General features: G+C 44.8%; 1 protein-coding gene and 1 long non-coding RNA gene across 4 annotated transcripts in view; one reads left to right on the top strand and one right to left on the bottom strand.

Annotated features, from left to right (window-relative positions):
* The window catches only part of SRBD1 (S1 RNA binding domain 1), a 257,032-nt gene that overhangs the window by 34,034 nt on the left and 202,673 nt on the right, over nucleotides 1–20,325 (bottom strand). The gene's annotated exons all lie outside the window — the stretch shown is intronic.
* On the top strand, nucleotides 3,723–5,656 carry LOC123367543. Its single transcript, XR_006578522.1, has 3 exons — nucleotides 3,723–3,805; nucleotides 4,471–4,590; nucleotides 5,316–5,656. It is a non-coding gene; the product is annotated as an uncharacterized LOC123367543 (long non-coding RNA).

Genomic DNA, 20,325 nt, shown 5'->3' on the forward strand with positions numbered 1-20,325 from the left:
TAAAGGTGTCAGGACATATTTCTCTTGCAGAAGGCCCAATAATTTTATTTGTAAGCATGCCTCAGCTTTGTCCACCAACTGCGTACAGCTTAACGCCTGCTTAAATAGCTCTACAGCTACCAATAAAAAGAAAAAGACAGGCACTAGCTCCTCTTTAATACCTCAATATAATACAGATGAACCACTCAGAATGGATATCTACAGCATATATGGGAGTGAACCGATGCATGGTGAGTGAGTGTGAATGTGATGGATATATATAAGCAAATTGTAGGGCCGCCCCTTTTCTACAGAAAGCAGGACTAAAACCTTAGTTATAGGTAAGGCTACATTTTAGTCACAGGTATTTTTAGTAAAAGTCATGGACAGGTCACAGGCAGTAAACAAAAATTCACGGCCCGTGACCTGTCCATCACTTGTACTATATCACTTGGACCACCTGGATTGATTGGTCTTCAGCTGTTAAGACTCTGCTGATCACAACACGGCCGCCATTCTTCTCGCATTCTTGCCTCTCTTTTCCACGTTCGTCTGAAACTTTTAACAATGTCATCGTCCCATCTTCTTGGAGGCCAACCAAGTGGTCTTTTCTGTTCTTGCAGGTACCACTCAGTAATGATTGCAGTCCACCTACTGTCCGTGAGCCATGTATGTGGCCCGCCCATCATATCTTCTTATATCTGCTTTCCACGACAATATCTTTCACACCACTGCGTTCACTAATTATTTCATTTGGGATACGATCCAGAAGGGAAATTCCCAACATAGCTCGTTCCATTGCCCTTTCAGCTACCGACAGCCGCCATTCTTCTCTCTTCGTCAGTGTCCACGTTTCACTGCCATACAGCATGGCTGGCAGCACTGTTGAATTGAAGATATTTGTACGTGTGGTCTTGTCGAGTTTTGCTTTGAGGACATCCTTGATAGAATTAAACGCACACCATCCTGCCCAAATCTTTCACGAGAGTTCTCTGTTCATGTCTTGGCACATATTATGTACTGTTCCACTTCTTCAATTTCTTCTCCTGTTACCATTATTCAGGCTTTTCGTAAGATGTCTGATCGCATGTATTTCGTTTTGCAGCGGTTCATTTTCAGACTGACCTGACTGCTTTTCTTGTTGAGACTTCGTAGTACGCTCTGCAGTTGGTTGGTGCTTTCAGCAATTAGTACGATGTCATCTGCGAATCTGAGATGAGATAATTGTTCTCCATTTATGTTAACACCACTCCTCCAATTGATCTTGTTCATAACCATTTCAAGGCAGGCGGTAAATAGTTTTGGTGAAATCGTATCTCCTTGCTTTACGCTTTTTTCGATTGGGATGCGGAGGGGAGTTTCGAGGAGTTTCTTTCTGGAAGTTCTCAAAGCCGTCCTTCAGTTTTCGTCATGTAAACTTGCTCAGAATGGAGTACTCAAGGTTGTTATCCAAGCTCCTTTTCATGTACTGTACTATATACCCCTGACTAAATCTTGCGGGGGGAGATGGCCCGGAGGTACTGCAGATGCTCTGGGGGGAGGGGCGGCGTGGGTGCTCTGCGGAGAGCAGCCCAAGATTCCCGCTGGTGCAAAGGGGTCCAACCTTTGCACCAGCCTTGTGTCCCAACACTGAGCCCCCTCCCACACCCAAACTCCCACTGCTGAGGCAGCTGCTGCTGGTGTGGCTGGCCCAGAGGCTGCCAGAGCTGCTCAGGTGGCCCCTGGGCCAGCCACACCGGCTGCTGCTGAAGTCACAGAATCAGTGACAAACTCGCAGCCTTAGTTACAAGCCATCTTGAACTCATAGAGAAAATAAGGCTTGTGGAAGGCGGCCAGCTGTGAATTGTGGCAAACTCTTCCGGAGACACAGCCTCTGACTGGCATTGCTTCCTTTGACTGCATTGCAGAGACTTCTCACCCATACTGTGAGCCTTATTTTAAATGCAATAGAAGCAATGTAAATTTTAAAAAAATGTAAAATTTTAGAGCCTGAAAGTCCACTCAGTCCTACTTCTTGGTCAGCCAATCACTCAGACAAACAAGTCTGTTTACATTTGCAGGAGATAATGCTGCCTGCATCTTGTTTACAGTGTCACCTGAAAGTGAGAACAGGCGTTCTCATGGTACTGTTGTAGCTGGGGTCGCAAGATATTTACATGCCAGATGCGCTAAAAATTCTTATATCCCTTCATGTGTCAACCACCAGTCAAGGGGACATGCGTCCATGCTGATGATAGGTTCTGTCCGATAACAATCCAAAGTAGTACGGACCGACGCATGTTCAATTTCATTATCTGAATCAGATGCCACCCACAGAAGGTTGATTTTCTTTTTTGGTTATTTGGATTCTGTAGTTTCCGCATTGCAGTGTTACTTTTTTAAGACTTCTGAAAGCATGCTTCACATCTTGTCTCTCTCAGATTTTGGAAAGCACTTCAGATTCTTAAACCTTGGGTCGAGTGCAGTAGTTATCTTAAGAAATCACAGATTGGTATCTTCTTTGCGTTTTGTGAAAGCTGCAGTGAAAGTGTTCTTAAAATGAACAACATGTGCTGGGTCATCATCTGAGACTGCTATAACATGAAATATATGGCAGAATGCGGGTAAAACAGAACAGGAGACATACAATTCTCCCCCAAGGAGTTCAGTCATAAATTTAATTAACGCATTATTTTTTTTAATGAGCGTAATCAGCCTGGAAGCATGTCCTCTGGAATGTTGGCCGAAGCATGAAGGGGCATACACATGTTTAACATACCTGGTACATAATACCTTGAAATGCCGGCTACAAAAGTGCCATGTAAACACCCGTTCTCACTTTCGGGTGACATTGTAAATAAGAAGAGGGCAGCATTATCTTCTGTAAATGTAAACAAACATGTTTGTCTTAGCGATTGGCTGAATAAGAAGTAGGACTGAGTGGACTTGTAGGATCTGAAGTTTTAAATTGTTTTGTTTTTAGTACAGTTATGTAACAAAAAAAAAATCTACATTTGTAAGTTGCACTTTCACAACAAAGAGACTACACTACAATACTTGTATGAGGTGAACTAAAAAATACTATTTCTTTTGTCTATCATTTTACAGTGCAAATATTTGTAATAAAAATAATATACACTTTGATTTCAATTACAACACAGAATACACTATATATGAAAATGTAGAAAAACATCCAAAATATTTAATAAATTTCAATTGCTATTCTATTGTTTAACAGTGCAATTAAAACTGTGATTAATCACAATTAATTTTTTTAATCACCTGAGTTAACTGCGATTAATCGACAGCCCTAAAAATTAGTTATTACTACCCATCTTAAAGGCATCAAATAAATAATAGTCATTATATTTCAGTAAACAGCTAAGTGAAATGTGCTTTCAGATCTTTCTATAGTTCTTATACAAACTGCAGCGGTCACTGACTCATGCTGGTATTTGCTGCTTCTGTGCAGAAAAATGGTGCCATCACATTACTCATGCATTTGTCTCAGAGGGACATGGATTCCACTCGCTCACTCTGTAGAAAAACCAGTTACCTACCTTTCGTAACTGTTGCTCTTCAGGATGTGTGGCTCATGTCCATTCCATTCCTGGTGTGCGTGTGCCCCCATGCGCAGTTGTGGAGATTTTTACCCTAGCTGTATCTGTATGGCCAGCTGTGGCGCCCCCTTGACTGCCATACTCATGCGTCGGTATATCAGGCACCACTGGCCCTATTCTCTCTCCGTTCCTTCTTTCCAGCAACTCCAACAGAGAAGCGACCAATCGTGGTGAGACAAGGAAGTCCTGCTGAGGTGATCCGCCAAGACGTTCCTGGTTCCAGGCAGGTGCGCGGCTATCAGATGAATGCCATGCTGAACACAAAAATCTCAAAGGAGGAGAGCTGGGCCGAATACCTGGCACCACCCTGCCTGTTGATTTGATACATCGCAGCAGTATTGTCCACCTTGCTCTTCAGAGGGGGCAAGAAAGCCTGGCAGGCCAAGCAAACCGCTCTGAGCTCCCTGATGTTGATATGAAGGGCTAGATAATTCTGCAGCCAGAAGCCCTGGGTGCTGAGCTTGCCCAAGTGGGCTCCCCAGCCCAGGTCTGAAGCATCGGAGACCAGGGCCAACGACAGGGATGGGGTCGCAAAGGGGACTCCAACACTGACCCAGGATCCAACCACCTATCCAGGGAGGACCTGAAGTGGTCTGGCACCCTGACTACCTGGTCTAGGTTGTGCCTGTTGGGGGACATAGACCGACACCAGCCACTCTTGCAGAGGCCAGAGATGGACGTATGTACACACAGCCATGTGGCCCAACAGCCACAGGCAGGTGTGAGCTGTGGTGAGTGGGTGGTTCGTCACATGGGAGATCAGGTCCGACATGGCCTGAAAATGCACTTCCGGAAGGAGGGCTCTGGCTCATGTGGAGTCAAGAACCACCCCAAAATGAACTCTATTTACTTGACAGGCATTAAGGTGGATTTTTTTCTCATTTATTAACAGGCCCAGTTTGCGCCAGGTGGAATGTTCCAGATCAAAGCTCCTCTGTGCTTGCTCCTGAAACCTGCCCTAGATGAGCCAGTCGTCGAGATACAGGAAGACCTGAACCCCTCAACATCTCAGGTAAGCAGCCACTGGTGCCATACATTTCGTGAACACCCTTGGGGCCAATGAGAGGCCAAAAGGCAGCACCATGAATTGAAGATGGCGTCTGTCGACTATGAAACGGAGGAAGCATCTGTGCCTTTAGAATATGGAAGTAAGTGTCCTTCAAGTTGAGAGCTGCGTACCAGTCTCCCAGATCCAAGGAGGAGATGATGGAGGGCAAGGAGACAATGTGAAACTTCAACTTTCTGAGAGGCTTGTTAAGGCAACACAGGTCCAAAATGGGTCTGAGGCCCCCTTTTGCTTTCAGAATTAGGAAGTAGCAGGAAAAGAACCATTTTCCCTTCATGTCCCAGGGGACCTCCTCCACCACCCCCAGGTGCAGGAGATTCTCGACCTCTTCGATAAGGAGTTGCTCGTGAGAAGGTACCTGAAGAGGGAAAGGGAAGAGGTGAGGTGGGATGAGGGGCGGCCGAAAATGGCAGGGTATAACCCTGAGATATTATGTCCAGCACCCAGTGGTCTGAGGTGACATGCAATCAGGCCGAAAGGTAGGGATGAAGATGGTGAAGGAAAGAACAAGGCGTATCTGGGGAATTGACTGAGGTGTCATCCTCGAGTGCACCTTCAAAATGAGTGCTTCCTGCCCCCAGGATGCTTCTCCGGGCTGGGCTGCATGGGTGAGAGGTAGGAGGAAGGGCGGAGATGACTAAAGCTCATGTCTCTATCCCTTCTCCTTGAAGGTCCCTGACTAGGCTGCCAAGGCCTTGGTGGCAGGGGCAGCCAGAACTGCTTCCGTGGAGACTGTGCCATTTGCATGCCCAGGGGGCAAAGGGTGGCCCGAATGTCCTTTTACCCATGCAGCCTCGCATCTCTCTGTTCTGAAAAGAGACCATTCCCATTGAATGGGAGGTCCTGGATAGAGGTCTGCATCTTGTGGGACAGGCCAGCGATCTGAAGCCAGGAGCTGCGCCTCATGACTACTGCTGACGTGACCACCCTAGCCTCCAAGTCTGCTGCGTCCCATTCCATCTGCAGACAACACCCAGCCGCCACGGTGCCTTCCTCCACCAGGGTGCTGAATTCTTGTGCCAGAGCCTGAGGGAAAGACTCCTTGAACTTACGGAGGGAGTCCCATAAGTCAAAATTGTACCTGCCCAAGAGGGCCTGATGGTTCGCCACCCCAAATTGCAAGTTGGCTACTGAATAAATTTTTCCTCCCAGAAAGGTCCAGTCTTTTGGCCTCTTGTTTGGGAGTTGAACTACTGTGTCCCTGCTTGACCTTTCCGTTGGCCGCAGAGACAACCAGCAAGCCTGGAGGTGGGTGGGTATAAAGGTACTTGAACCCTTTGGCTGGGACGAAGTACTTCTTTTCGGCCCTTTTGGAGGAGGGAGCACGGGGTTTGCCAGAGGGCCTTGGCAATTTTCAGGACCCCGTCATGCACTGGTGAGGCCACATGGAGTACTGTGTCCAGTTTTGGGGCCCCCACTGCAGAAAGGATGTGGACAAATTGGAAAGAGTCCAGCAGAGGGCAACGAAAATGATTAGAAGGCTGGGGCACATGACTTATGAAGAAAGGCTGAGGGAACTGGGCTTATTTAGTCTGCAGAAGAGATGAGTGAGCGGGGATTTGATAGCAGCCTTCAACTACCTGAAGGGGGGTTTCAAAGAGGATGGAGCTAGGCTGTTCTCAGTGGTGGCAGATAACAGAACAAGGAGCAATGGTCTCAAGTTGCAGTGTGGTCTACGCTGGATATTAGAAAAAACTATTTCACTAGGAGGGTGATGAAGCACTGGAATGGGTTACCTAGGGAGGTGGTAGAATCTCCATCCTTAGAGGTTTTAAAGGCCCGGCATGACAAAGCCCTAGCTGGGATGATGTAGTTCGGGTTGGTCCTGCTTTGAGCAGGGGTTTGGACTAGATGACCTCCTGAGGTGCCTTCCAACCCTGATATTCTATTATTCTATCATAGTGCAAAACGTGCCAGGGTAGAGGCTGAGACACATTGAACAAGGTGTCCAACTGCTCGGCCATCTCCTCCACCTCTAAGCCCAAGTTCTCACCCAGCCATTGAAGCAGGGCCTGGTGTTCCTTAAAATCATCTGGCTGGCTGGCCCTTGAGGGTCCCGCAACGACCTCGTCCAGGGCTGAGGACGAATGTACTGCCGGGGTAGGCTCCAGGACATCATCCCTGGGGAGAGGTTTTTTGGGGTGGGCATTGTCTCCTCTACTCCGACCAGGTCTCAGGCACCGAGCGGCAGATGAGCGGTGCGAAAGGGACATTGTTATCACCGGCATGCCCCACCTCCTCCGATAAGGCCACTGCACTGGCCATGCTGCCAACCCAGCACCACAGACGTCGACGTGGCCCATTTGCACTGGTGGGGTCTTGGTGAGGGTCTGAACTGCCCTTCTGTCCTGGAGGAATCCCCTGCTGGTGATCACAGCAGGGCCATTGATGCCTGTCTGCCTGCTGATCGTCGCCACCAGAGACTTCTGTTTGGAGTGGGAGGATCGGTGCTGGTATCAAGGGGGTAGGGGGGAGCGGAATCGCAACGGGGAGCGCTCCCACGGGGCAGACGACCGAGATCTGCGCCAAGAGGACAACTGGTGGGAGGGCAAACGATGCCAGTGGAATGGAGACTGGTGCCTCTCCCAAGGCGATCCACATCAAGATGGTGGGGATCGCGATGCTGGTGACCAAGGGCGAGCCTCAGAGGATCTGGGCTGCGACGCCAGAGATCTGTGGAACGGAGATGGAGAGTGCTGCCTTGTCTCAGGGGATCGGCGGCACTCACCTGCCCCCTGAAGGGATCTTAGCAGCTGGCTTTCCCTCAGAGGGAGCCTTTGCTGCTTCCTGCGGCACACATGGTGCCTGTGTGACGGGCGCAGGCCTCTGCTCTCTCGGCACCAGGGGAGCTTGGGAAGGCATTGATGCCGCCAGAAGTTTGGGTGCCCTGCCGCTCCCGGGAGTCGGCGGTGGATCCTTTAAGCAGCTAAGGGCCCTGACTGGGAGGCATGTCCACATGGCTCTGGAGTGGCAAGGTGGCCCAAAGTGAGTCCTTTGCCCGAAGCCCTATGGCCTTCCTTGCCCGGTGCCGGGGAGCCGCGTTTCTTCATTTTCTTTCTGGGCACCATTGCCGGGGTGCGCTGCACACGAGGCCGAGATATTAGGCTAGTCTTGGCGGGCCGGCTTGGAAGCTGGACAAAGGGTAGCCTCCATGAGGAGAGCCGGAAACTAATATCCCACTCTTTCTGAGTCCTGGGTCAAACATTTTTACAAATACGACACTTGTCTTTCACATGTGATTCCCCCAAGTTCTTGAGGCAGCTACTGTGGGGGGGTCACTAACAGGAATAGGCCTGTTACAGTCCGTGCAGGGCTTCAACCCTGGAGACTGTGGCATGCCCCGCCTGGGGCAAAGTCCCCACTGGGACTCTAACTTCTAACTCGTAACTATACTTAACTACTTAACACTAACTACTATAAACTATTTACAAGGCCCTAAGGCTTGAAGTCAGAAAAGATGAAATCGATAGCTCTTGCTATTCAAGGAAATGTGCTCTGACTAACCACCACGGGATGTAAGAAGGAACTGAGAGGGTGTAGGGCCGGCAGTACCTGATATACCAACACATGAGCGTGGCACTCATGGGGGCGCCAGAGCTGGCCCTATGGATACGGCTAAGGCAAAAATTTCCAACAACCACGCAAGTGGGCACACGAGAATGGAATTGACATGAGCAAGCACTCGAAGAAGCATAACTGAGGAGGGAAACACCTCCAATCCGACGAAGTGGGTATTCACCCACGAAAGCTTATGCTCCAAAACATCTGTTAGTCTATAAGGTGGCACAGGACTCTTTGCTGCTTTTACCTTCAATCTATGTGCATATGATTAAATTTAATCAGATTTTTAATCTCATTTTATGAAGAGTGGGATCACTGTTTTCAAACTATACTTCACCTGTTCGTTTATTGTCAAAATTTGAGCTATACTACACTATGTTTGACAACTGCCTCCCCACTCAGACAGCAAACCCATACGTCACCTGACTCCCCAGTCCATCCTCCTAAATGAAAACTCCTCACCCAACTCATACACAATGCTAACTATGCCCACATCTCATAGACATTACCATCACTTACTAACACCACCCTTTTGGAACCCTTCCCATCCCAGCACTACACAAAAGCCTTCCATGTCACAACCCATGCATGGTGCTGTCCCCTCATGCACTGACCTCCCTTAACACCACACATGGGTCTTCATGCTCAAAGCATCTTACTAAGAAAGATAAGTTGCCCTGTGGGGTGCGGGTGGAGTACACAAACAGCAGGGCAGCCTTCATCTCCTGCGACAGGGGCTGAGGCTACGACCTGGGTGTTCCTTTACACAGTCAGGTGGGAGAGGGAAGAAGGATGTGTATGCTGGGTGTTCAACTTCACATACGCATACTCTGAAGATGGGGGCCTCCAGGCACCTGGCACTGCTCTTCACTTCCAAATGCTCCATGCCCACCCTCAGCAAGGTCAACAGGGACTGGACTCACTTCCTCTCCTCTGAAATACAGAACCCAGATGCAGCAAGGTCAGCAGATCCTCTGCACTAGGAGGTCAGCCTGAGGGACTTAGCACTACAGGAGTGCTCCTCCCAGCCATGCTTAATGGGTCTGATTGTGCTCTCTGGTTCAGTTTCAAATACCAGCCTGGAAACATTTACCACCTAAACAAACCATTTCAGGTTCAAGTTGAATAGATTTTGAAAACCCATTTTTAAAATTTGGATTTTTAAATGGACAGTATCCCTTTAAACTCACAATAACAAGGCTTGATGAAGTTACTCAGCAACTACAGTAGTGGGGACCAGCATAGGGTTAGGCAAGAGTTCTATTTTCTCTTGCAGCTTTCAGAGTTAGAGTGATATATTTAAAGCCAGAAAGGACCATTATGATCATCTAGTCTGACCTCTTGTGCATCAGAAGCCAATTAACCTCACTTAAATGAAGAAAGGATTATTGTCCCTGTTTTACAGATGGGAAACCAAGACCCACAGAGATAAAGTGAGAGCCCCATGGTCACACAGGTGGTATGTCTACCCTGCATTCAGGAGATGTGACTGCAGCACATGTAGACATACCTGCTCGAGTGATGACAGCAATGAAACTGTGGAAACACAGGCGGCTGCATGCACTAGTCGTGCCTGTGCAGAATCCTGGTTACATACTTGAGTGGCTTCACTATTATTGTTACTCAACCTAGCTCAGGTACACCTGCATGTGCTGCAATCACACCTCTCAAATGCTACATAAAGATACTCAAGGAATCAGTGACAGAACGGGGAATTGAATCCAGATCCCCTGTTCCCACCCCAATTCCTTAAACACAAGGCCAGCATGCTTCTCGGAACAGTGCTAGAAAGCACTACCTGCAGATTTTGTTGCAGGATTACTTTTTAAATAGAAGGTATCTCAAAATATATTACTCTGTGGTATCACAAATACCATACGTTGCAATGCGATGTCTGGTATTTATATTCTAGGATACACTCAGTGAACCAGGAAGTACTGATGTATAAAATTAGATTACCTGATGACTAGTTGAAACTGATATACTAACAATAAAAATCACACAAACTGTAATTAACATCAAAGGAAGTTCTAATACCAAAATTACACTTTCAACCTAGAATTTTATAACCAACAGCTCATAAATTTAGTTTACACTTATGTCTCACTTTGAAGTGTGGTTCTACTCTGAAAAAGGACTACAGATCACAAGGTGCCAGTTATTGTCTCTCAATTAGTTCCATGGCAAATCTGCTAAGCTTAAAAATATTTCTGTTCTCAAACAACCACCCCGAAATTCATCCTGGGATCTGAAAGTCAAAATGGTTTGTTTTGTTTTGTTTTCCTGCATTACAATGATTAGGAGAGGGCAATGTACTTTGTTTAACTTTAAAAAATAAAAAGCAAACTAAATAAATAAATAAATAAATAAAATCCCAAATCACAAAACAACAAAGTACTAATTAAGACATGTATCACCCACTGATCATTTTGCTTTAGTATTACATCCTGTCATCCTTTGTCCTTCTGTATTTAGATGGTATGATCTATAGGACAGCAATTGTGTCTTTCTCCGTGTTTGGAAACCACCAAGCACACTGTTCGAATTAACACAGTCTAAATAAGAAATCACAGCAATACAGATTCTGCAAACCAAATTCTGCTATAGCATTGCAATTGCTAACACATGAGTAAGTGAAGACAAAACACGGCACTTCCACTGGAATTTAGTAAACAATTCTGATGTACAGGATAGAGAATCTAGCTCAAACTCTCTCAATTCTACTGGTTCTGTAGTGTTAAGAGGAATAGAGACTAGTAAAACCTTATTTCTGTGACTGAAGTCACAAAAATGTGGAGTTAAAGTTATAACTGAACATAAACAATGTAGTCTGCTGAGTAAGGTGGTGCCCTTTGTATTTATTCATTATTCAAATTAGATCTGGACTTGAAATATAGCCCAGTGGCAACGTAATGAAAAATTACACAGTTTTAAATTCCAGTTTGGCCAGATCCTCAGCTCGTGTAAACTGTACAGTTTACACGAGCTGAGGATCTGGCCAAACATGTTTACTAACCTTACTTGACTAAACGCACTAAACAATAGGGTCACAATCATGTGCCAAAACACCTCCTCTACTGGAGCCTGGGTGCGGAAATGAACTACTGCTCTAAGCCTTTCACGTCTGAAGACCAAACAGCAAATAGGTCACAACTAAAAACGAGTTTGGTAACTTCAACCAAGTCCATTGCAAAACCTTTATTTGGGAACAATTCAGGACAATTATGGGTCTGTTGAAGAGAGGTTCAAACAGGGTCTAAAAACTGTACTGTGACACACAAATGTGCAGTAAATATTTTTAAAATGAACACTGACATTTTACATATATACACACTAGTAGAAATCAATTGACCTACCCATGCATTCCTATTATTTTACAGTGCCCCAGAGTCCAGCGAGGCCCCTCACAATACAGTTAAAAAGAAATTATCCCTACCCTGAGGAGCTTGCAAACTAAATGCAGACATGACCTAATGAGGTGATTAACACGGTCGGTCGTAGAGAGGGGCTGGAGGAGGGTTCTCAATATCGTGCAGTGAAATTTTTGGGCTCTGGACCCAGGCCTGGAATAGCAATGGTATAACCAGATCAACATTAACCCTGAATAGGTAGGGCTGTGTGTAGAGGGAAATCTGTTTTGTTTTCTGAACAACTTAAACATCAGTTATCCTTTGATTCTAAAGTAAAGCTCCAGCAAGCTAAAAAGTGAGTGGAAATTCTTTGTTTCTTTCTTCGGGTATGTAATGAAACATTTCTAGCACCTCGTAAAGCATTGTTACATTGCTACCCGTCATTCAAATATGTGTTTATGAAATTTAATATTGCCATGTGAGACTGGCCAATTTGCCTCATGAAAAATAGCACTTTTTGAATTAAGAAAAAAGATACAGCCTAGCGCTACTGAATAACTTTGAGTAGCATTTATTTTAAGTGTGTGGTGTTTTTTCCCCTCTAAAAATTGGGGGAGGCAGCACATCTTAAAATAAAATTAAAGCTTTTTCATTGCACTGTCTAAAATTAAAAGACACCTTAATTTCTGAAAAATCAGCTTTGGTATTAAAAAAAAAAGGGGGGGGGGAACATTCTAAACTACTCTGATGACCTGTATGCAACCGGCTGCAATTTCAAATGTGTGAGATATGAAATCAAGAAAATCAAGGTTTATAATCAAAATATCAAGTCTTAAGTATGGCAGGAGTAATGTAATACACAATACTTTAACAACTAGCACCCTTTCATGTGCAGATTTTTAAAAAAACAACACATTTTACACCTCAGGTAGAAATGCTTGAAAGTTCAGGTTGGACGTTTTAATCTCTAGCTTCCCTTTGGAAAATCCCTTTCAATTAGATTCTAAGAACACAAGCTTATCCCTCTGATGTTTGATAAAAGAGCCTAACTTCAAGTCTTTCTTTTGAAGATTTTTTTGTGGTTTTTCTAAATGGGGATATTTTGTTATGCTATGTATTTAACTCTGACTCATTTCTTGTCTTTTAAAATCCAAATTCTGTTTATTTTTAATAGCAATATATTACTGAAATACACTAGAGCCGTGGTTCTCAACCCAGAGGTACATGTAATCGAGGGGATACGCAGAGGTCTCCCAGTGGGTATATCAACTCATCTAGATATTTGCTTAGTTTTACAAAAGGCCACATAAAATGCACTAGCAAAGTCGGTATGAACTAAAATTTCATACAATGACTTGTTTATACTGCTCTATATACTGTACACTGAAATGTAAGTACAATATTTATATTTCCATTGATTTTATAATTATATGGTAAAAATGAAAAAGTAAGCAACGTTTCAGTAACAGCGTTGTGACACTTTTGTATTTTTATGTCTGATTTTGTAAGCAGGTAGTTTTTAAATGAGGTGAAACTTGGGGTACGCAAGACAAATCAGACTCCTGAAAGGGGTACAGTAGTCTGGAAAGGCTGAGAGCCACTGCCCCAGAGGGAGAAATGGAATTCTGTTTCCATCAATCAAAAATTTTGACAAAACAAAACAAAAATGCACCAGTCTTTATTTAAAGAAACAACATTTGACCCTTCAGATGCTTAGCAGTTATCTGTGTGTGTGTTGAATTAGTCTTACTCATAATAAGTATGTCCCAACAGGAGCAATAGCATTGCCCACTTGTTACACAATTTAAATCCCATTATTTGTAAAACTGATATCCTAAGCTATGACCTCTGCCTTGATGCAATTAAACTAGCAGTAACTACAATATATCCCAAAGCAAAAATAGAACAAATATCAATATTCTCCAATGCATACTATGAGGCCACACCAGGGGCACAATCTGATTTTGATTTAAATCAATAGCAGAATTCCCATCGACTTCTATGGGAGGGGGATCAAGAAAGAGATTTGTGGCTTCCATGACAATGCTTCTGACTGCCAGGCAGGAGGCTGGGATTTCATTTCCAATAGCAGTCCTTCTTTGTGTCATTAACATGGCATACAATTAACCCTGGCAGGGAATGCCGTGTAACATCAGAGGGAGATTAAACCAGGAACCTTGGGATCTGATTGGCTCCAAAACAGCAGCAAGTCTGGTCAGGGAATTGCCCTCCAGAACTTTGCTGAAGGAGGGTGTAGTGAGGCGGGGTGGCCTCCTAAGGACCTGGAGTGGGAAGGCCCGCGCACTAAGCCCTGGTGGGTGGAACCAGGGCCTAGTTGCCCCTCCCCCAGGAAGTGGGTAGGAGGGACAGGAAGTATAAAAGGCGGCCCAGAAAGCTCAGTAGGGAGGCAACCACCGGAGAGAGCAGACGCCTCCTGAGCTGGGAAGGGACAGAGGGTGCTGAGGGACTGGCCTGGGCCACCAGCTGACTCAGACCTGGAGGAAGCAGACAAGTAGCCCGGACCGCTGTCGGATCTGATTCCGGAAGGAGAAGACGACTGGCCCGGACTAGACCCCCAAAGACTTGCTCGGGGTCCTGGAAGCCACCGTCAACCTTGACCCCTCAACAGGTTCACCGAGAAAGGGAGTGTGGAAGTGGCCCAGGGGTAGCAGACCCCTGTCTGGCCACAACACTGACAGAGGGTGAGTCAGTGTGTTGCAGCGTGGATCCCTGCTGACCCAGTGACAAAGGTCCTGGTCCGGGATGCAGTGGAGTGGGTGGGCCTGCGTCCCCCCTGCTAACCCAATCTGGGGGGTGGCAGTCTCCCCTTCCACAGGCTAGAAGCCCGAGCCTCAGACTCTTTGCTGCCCCGCCTTGATCCCGGGCTGGGGCCCATTGACTGTATGGTTCCCGCCCAGCCTGAGCACAGGCCTGGGCCCCAGCTGCGAGAAGAGATTGCTTCATTTCACACAGCGGCCAACGTATCAGTGACGTAGTGAGGCAGGATGGCCTCCAGAGGACCCGGAGTGGGAGGGCCTCCGCACTGAGCCATTACAGAGGGGCACAGCCAACAAGGAAGATTATGTTCTGGGAAAGGACAGGGGAGAACAAATTGTTTTGGAGGAATGTAGGTGGAAGATAACGAAGGCCAGGTGAGCCTAGTGATGCTTCACAGCTCAATTTAGTCTCAGAATATGAGCCACTGTAGAAGATTAAGGAGCAGCAATTGTGTGTTTTAGGGGGGGAGGGATAGCTCAGTGGTTTGAGCATTGGCCTGCTAAACCCAGGGTTGTGAGTTCAATCCTTAAGGAGACCACTTAGGGATCTGGGGCAAAAATTGGTCCTGCTAGTGAAGGCAGGGGGCTAGACTCAATGACCTTTCAAGGTCCCTTCCAATTCTAGGAGATTGGTATATCTCCAATTATTACTTTTTTTTTTTTTTAACCTTTTAGAGGGAAGAGTTCCACTTAGCCTGTCATAAGCATGATGAGCCCTTGGCAGGGGTGGGAACTTTGGTGTATGCTTGGAAAAGCAAGAGGCAAATATGAGATCCTCACAGCTCTACTAAAGGTGTAGTAGAATTTCCCTCACACACCTCTAATAAATTAGGCAACGTAATATAACAAAATTATCATTCTTAATGAAAAAGAAAATGCTACACACAACAACTTAAGGAAACTTTACATAAAGAGTCAGTTTTGTACTGTTGGTGCATATTTGTTAAGTCCGACGCAAATGAGATTTCTAAATACAGGCAGCTATTCATGCCAACTGGCTTTCTCTAGGTCACTATTCAAATACATTTTGTAATTGTTGTACCACAAAATACTGCTTTTGTCGTGTCAATATTAAACGCAATTACACATCAATACTTTCATTACAAAGCTTATATGCCAAACAATCACCGTCATGAGGTGGACGCAGGATCTTCTGTGGCACTGTAATCGGTACCGCCGGGGGAGCACTGAGCACCGAGGCGCTCAGTCCCACGTCTTGAGAGGGCCGCAATGCAGACTCCATGAGGAGTTGCTTGAGTCGAATTTCCCTCTCTTTTCTTGTCCGGGGCTTGAACAGTTTACAGATTTTACACTTGTCAGCCTGATGGCCCTCCCCCAGACACCTAAGGCAGGAGTCGTTGGGATCGCCCATAGGCATGGGCTTGTTGCAAGACGTGCAAGGCTTGACGCCCTGGGAGGGCATGTCCCAGAGCCCCGCAGGGCAGTTGTTGAGTGTGAAACTGCCCTCAACTACTAAACTACACTACAGAGAAAACACTTAACACTAACTATTAACAATTAACTACAACGGTAACAATTAAGATAGGCTAGGGATTAGTGGAGCACTTGAGAAAACAAGAGACCACTGTTCCAACAACCATCATGGGCGGTAAGAAGGAACTGACGGGGGGTTGGGCTGGCAGGGTCTTATATAGAACGCCATATCGGCGCCACTCCAGGGGGCTCCCCAGCCGGCCCGATGGGTAGCTGCTAAGGGTAAACGTTTCTGACTTCCGTGCATGCGGTGTGCGCACACAACTAACTGGAATTGATATGAGCAATCACTCAAAGAAGAACCAGCTGTTAATCATGATAGTGGTTATTTGATTAAATCAGAAGAAAAATTAATTTTATGTAATGTGAATACAGCTTCAGAAGCCATTGGAGAGGGCAGGTTTTAGATGAGTTGACTTTCCTTCTTTAGCACAAAAACATTCATATTGCCCAGGCTTAAATAATAGTTTCTACTTATGGTTCATAGCTCACTGTATTGGCTTTATTTGGGTCCCCCCTTTGTTTTATCAGCCACACATCCCCCTCACTCCCCCTTCGCCTCCTATAGCTAAAGGCCAAAACAGGGTTAGGTATTAAAGGAAATGCAAGAATGTTTTCCACAGAAAATGCAGCCAATTCCAAATAAAGAAAGCTTATTTTCTCTGCTTGCTAGAAAGCATCCACTTCATTTTGATTGGCACATGGCAGCTCAAAAAAGTCATCCAAGGTAGTGTGTGTTGAATGACCCATGAAAGACTGAAAGCTAACAGAAATCCAGGAAACATTTGAAAAAACAGAATAGTGTGCTCAGTACCAGTGTTTCTCAGATTCTCCAAACACAGCACATAAGAACCCATTGTGTCATTCACATCTTTGATAACTGGAACTAATTTCAGCACCATTCATTGTACATGTGAGTAAGTTATATTTAAGCAAAAGCATAAATAATTCATCTGTAAAAGAAACTTCAGTACTGTATAGCAAATTTATACCTTTTCTTTTTAAGATTTGCTGTGCATTGAGATAAAAGCTATGTAGTTTAGATCACCAGTGAAAATAAATATGATGTTTTAACTCAAGTCCTACTACTTCTCAAAACCAGCAGACAGTTGGGAGTAATACATCACAATTGACAGTATCTGGTCCATGTAGGTGCAGAATCCAGATAGCAAGAGTGTGCCAGGAGGTGAGAATCAATATGCATTGGCAGAACTGCATGGAAGAGAACACAGTACCTGCTTATTGCTTGATAGCTGAGCACTCTTCCAAATGTAACATTTTTAACAACAAGGATCTGAGTAGTTAAAGACAGGGAAAAAAAGCTATGACATCACAGCCATTCCCTGATAAGTGCTGAATATAAACTTGTGATCTGTGGCATCACAACATATCCCTTACTTCTACTGAAGACATGGGAACTTATTAAATGAAAATTCAAATCCAGTAATGGATTGCTAAAGAGACGGCAGCTCAGTGATGTTCTACCTCAACTCATTCATACTAATACACACATCGATTCTGTCTTTCAAACAGTTTCCTGCAGAGGTTCAAATAAAAACATATATGTTTAAATTCTTTACGCATTCCAAAATACAAAAATACATGTTTCCCTTGTATAACAAGACACTCATTCTGCTCTTACTTTGTGTACAAAGTATGCTTAAGGTGTCCTCTAGTGGATACAGGTGAACAAAGGGGGAGAGAGGCAAGATTTAGATATCAAAATTATCATAAATGCATAATTCCTGGTTTATTTTAGCTTAATTTAAATATTTAAATGCTATATGTATAAATATAATATATTCATACCGATACACATATTAGCGGAATCAGTCATCCTAAAATAAATGTTTGTTTCCACTGTAAACCCTTATTTTCAGGGATTTATAAATTAGCCATAAAAAAATTAACTTTACACAAACTTGGGACATATCATATAGACAGATTTTTCCTTCCCCATAAGGTTCAGAAAATTATCTAATTGGAAAATCTGAGATGTATAAACATGAAAATAAGGGCTGGTCTACACTGGGCGGGGATCAATCTAAGATCTAAATATAGCGTAGCTGAAGTCAAAGTATCTTAGATCAAGTTACCTACCGTCCTCACGGCGCAGGATCGATGTCCGCGGCTCCCCCTGTCGACTCCGCTACCGCCGTTCGTGTTGGTGGAGTTCCGGAGTTGACAGGAGCGCGTTCGGGGATCGATGTATCGCGTCTAGATGAGACGCGATATATCGATCCCCGAGAAATCGATTGCTACCCGCCGATACGGCCAATAGTGAAGACGTATCCTAAGAAAAACTAGAAACTACAATTTTAAAAATATTTATTCTATAAAATTTAATTCTGAAGACACTCAACTCAGAATGTAGTAATGCTCCCTTTGTAGCTTCTGTTTTTATTAACCTATCTGTGAATGCAGACTACTGTCCTGATACTTCATTGTCCTGTAGCTCGTGTTATTTAATCCTCTCCCTCCCCCTACCATATGAAGTGAGTACAGACTATACCACTGGTATAGAGGTGAGCAGAAAATTCTGAGTTAGTAGAGCTTACACCCAGTTTGCACTTTCTTTAAATAAGTGTAAATGATTGGTCAATGTGATGGGCAACGGAGAATCAAAACTTGGTCTCACTGGAATCAATGGCAAAACTCCCATTGACTTCAGTGGGGCCAAGATTTCACCCACAATTTTTCGCTAACAACTAAGCGTACTGAAGATTTTTAGGAGACTGGATGTGTGATGGATCTAGTCAGGTGATTAGTATGGTATGTCTAACCTTGCTGCTTTAGGAAATGTTTAATTACTGCATATATTTAATACAATAATTATAAAATATAGAAATGTTTCCTTATTACTTGATGTTCCAAATTATTATTTGCAATTTGTATTTTAGTAGCACATAGAAGCTGGAATCAGGTCAGGACCACATTATATTTGTGTGTGTGTGTGTGTGTGTGTACACACTCTATGCCAAAAAATTAAATTCTGGGCCAAAAAATTTAAAAATTCTGAGCACAATATTTTTAATTCTGCAAAATTCTGCATATTTTATTTGCCAATCATGCCGGCTTCAATTATTTTGGTAATTTATTTCAAAATACCTGTCAGCAACTATGTCTAACAATACAGACAGAAAAAATTCCCCCAGGAGTATGGAGTAGGGAGTTAAGGAAACCACTTCGACAACCTAGTTCCTGTTTTTCTGCCCCCTTCCCGAGTCCAGCCACAGGTTAAACAACCAAACTCCTTCCCCCCAGAGCCCAGCCGAGGGGCACCCCCCAGACAAGACACTTGCACCCCTACCCCCCAGACCCTAGCCACAGGGCACTTGCCCCCACCCAGATATTTGCACTCCCCTCCCGCCCAGAGCCCAGGGATCCAGAGGGAGAAACAGCCTGATGCTGGGTCCCAGGCTTGTGTGGAGTTTCCTGCGCGCCGCCTCCTACCTTCAGGACGTGCCAGGAACTGCAGCTGCCTGGCACTCTCCAGCTCCCGCCCCATGTCCCTGGCAGTGTCTTCTATCTGTGAGCTGGGCCTCTAGTTGCAACCAGCAGCTCTCCAGCCCATTTCGTGGGGGGGAGCGGGGGAAGAAGAAATTATGCCCAGAATATTAACTTAAGCGCAATTTCTGCATTGCACAGTGGCACAGAAATTCCCCAGGAGTAATATTCCTTGTCCCAAACAGCTGACAGTCATAAGCCCCGATTCTCTAATTAGTTGTGCACTTGTCCAGAAAATTGCTCTACATGCAACAAGTTACAGGACCAGGCCACTTTGACAGTGATCCTGCAATCACACACTCAGGCACGGTATGGTGAGTAGTCCCACTGAAGTCAATGTGGCTGTTATTCACATCAGTAAAGTGCGCACATGCAGACGTGTTTGCAGGATCAGGACTTTTGCTTAAAACGAGACCTAACAGGTGTTTTGTGTTTTTGAGCAAATACATTAGATAACTGAGAAGAATTAAAACAATAATAATAGTAGTAGCCAAAAATAAAAGCTTTGCTATGGAAGTGAAAACAAATGCAGTACAAGGAAAGCCACACAATTTAGAGTTACATCTGGAATATAGGAGCTGGTCATCTAGCATTACACTGGGCTATAAACTGTGTATCTTTATTACTGATTATTCTTATAGTTTGGTGACCAATGTCAAGCAAACATGGGCTAGTGATGGGCACGCCCCGAAGGGTTCAGAAGTTCAACTTTGTGCTTATCCAAACCTACAAAAAATGTTTTCTCTTCTCACAAGCCACTTATATAGTGGGACGTACCATGAGCTCTGGGAATGTCTGTTAAAAGCACATGTAGCTACTGTTAGTTACCCATTTTAAAAGCTGTGGGGAAGAGGCTGCCCTTGTATCAGAGAGTGGACTTATCCACATGTGAATAAAGATTTGAGTTTTGGTTTTCATTTTGCAGGAAATGGGTTATATGTCATCCTTAATCAAGACCCAAATACCAACCTAGAATTCTGTTCTTGAACAAA

The sequence above is a fragment of the Mauremys mutica genome, chromosome 3 (assembly GCF_020497125.1).
Source record: "Mauremys mutica isolate MM-2020 ecotype Southern chromosome 3, ASM2049712v1, whole genome shotgun sequence".
Classification (NCBI taxonomy): Eukaryota; Metazoa; Chordata; order Testudines; family Geoemydidae; genus Mauremys; species Mauremys mutica.